We start from the raw sequence: 1,883 nt of genomic DNA, 5'->3' as shown, positions 1-1,883 counted from the left end.
CTCTCTTCTACCCAAGACCCATCTGTTTACCTATGCCTTGTAGAACTACGCCCACCTTCCCTTTTCATTGGGCCTGCATCTTGTCGTTAGTGTAGTATTGTTGCATTGTTAAATTTTCGACTCCCATGTAAAGCAAATGACTCTGTTGAAGAGCGCGTATAAATCCGTGTAAAGTATTATTAGAGGACATACCTATTAGTGCATAAAATGGCCTAATATACTAATAAAAATAATTGTTGGCATGGTTTAGAAAGCAGTTAATGGTAAAACATACTGGCCACAGTCCTACGACTCTAGGATTAATCTATCTGTGGATCTTAGTGACTACTTACATATGGGCCAATAAGCCTACATAGTGGGGTTGATCACAAATTGGTGGCAGATTTATATTGCTAATAGTATTGGAAAAAACATGTGGATTCAATCAGTTACTTGCATGTTTCTTGAAACTTCAAATATAAAATGAACAACAATTTGGCAGCCCCCATGCAGTAATTCTAGGGACCGCCATTTTAAAGGTCTCGGGTCTAGTGCGACAGTTTCTATTGCCTTTTATTCGGGCCTATTTCTGAAAGTGGGCTTCTTGTCACATTCCTGAATTTTGAGCTGGCGGGCGTGCAGGGCGTGCCTATGTGTTCTGTAGTCCGGCATGTTTACCTTGTACACCTGTTTTTGTGTCTGCCGTTGAAACATAGCCTTGTGGTGCCCACTTCTGTTGTCTGTTAGCCAATCATATTCCCTCGTAATCCTGTTCCTGCCCACTCTCGGCTGTGTTCTCTAAGTTATCGCTTGTGTATTTACCTGTCTGTGTTTGTCAGTGTGTGTGTTTTACACTTTGTTTCTTCTGCTTGTTCATATATTTGTGTTCCAGATATATTCCTCAGAAGCGGAAATGTTGGCCTTTAGTTCCTTGCTTTCAGGAGCTTTTGGGTCCAAACCTTCACTAAGCCTGCATTACTGTGCAGGACATAACCTACGTCATATTCACCACACTGAGTCAATGTAACCAATATTGGGATTAGATGACTTTAGTGGTCAAAGGAAGCAGGATTGTCAAGCAAAGAGACCCCAGCTTTACACTATTGAAAACAGATAAAGCACTTTGTAACAAGCCTGGAATTTCATTAAATACCAGTATTAGTTTAAGAGTTCAAAGCAGTACTATCAATATTAGTTCATGACCATGTACACTGGTGCATACGAAGGATCTCACCACCAACTCCTGCAAACTGGGGGGTCAAACTAAATAAATTGTCTGTCAAACTTTTTATGTCTTTAGTAATATTAATTGCTAAATAATATACCCTCCAAGAGATGGGTTGAGGGACGACAGTGGTTTGTTGCTTCTTTTTTTCCGAGGGAGAAAAACAACGAGCAAGCTAGATATCGTAGCACGAGGACACTGAGCAGCGAGGCACCGCCCTGTATGGCTGGAGTTGCACTGGACATATGAGCAAACCGTCTCCACTAGGAAACAGGCTGCCCACCATCAGAGCGAGGCTGATGGAGAACAAAACATCTGCAGGAAACAAAAACAGGGAGGATTTAACACACCTTTCATTAAGTATACTGTTTCTTTTACATGCATAGCAGTTACCGTTTGAACCATCTTCAGTCATATCCTAGTCACAATTTCGGCCTGAGAAACCTGTTATTCATCTCCTGCATGGAGGTGTCTTTGTATGGAAGAGGATTAGGGCCAAAGTATGTGACTTTTTTTTATTTTTTATTCTCAAAATTCTGACTTTAATCTCAGAAATCTGAGAATAAAGTCAGAACTCACATAAATGTTTCACCAGTGGACCTAATCCTCTTCCGTATATTTGAACCACAACCATGTCTAAGTGAACATTAAAGTGTTTTTAAACAGGGTGGAACCCAGT

General features: G+C 40.7%; 1 long non-coding RNA gene and 1 pseudogene across 1 annotated transcript in view; both read right to left on the bottom strand.

Annotated features, from left to right (window-relative positions):
• The window catches only part of LOC116695329 (5-hydroxytryptamine receptor 3A-like), a 176,825-nt pseudogene that overhangs the window by 118,733 nt on the left and 56,209 nt on the right, over positions 1-1,883 (bottom strand).
• LOC116695336 (uncharacterized) overlaps positions 1-1,883 on the bottom strand; it is a 55,519-nt gene that overhangs the window by 12,720 nt on the left and 40,916 nt on the right. The window lies entirely within an intron of this gene.

The sequence above is a fragment of the Etheostoma spectabile genome, chromosome 9, assembly GCF_008692095.1.
Source record: "Etheostoma spectabile isolate EspeVRDwgs_2016 chromosome 9, UIUC_Espe_1.0, whole genome shotgun sequence".
NCBI classification, from domain to species: Eukaryota; Metazoa; Chordata; class Actinopteri; order Perciformes; family Percidae; genus Etheostoma; species Etheostoma spectabile.
The sequence above is the reverse complement of the archived record's forward strand: the minus strand, read 5'-3'. Positions and strand labels throughout refer to the sequence as shown.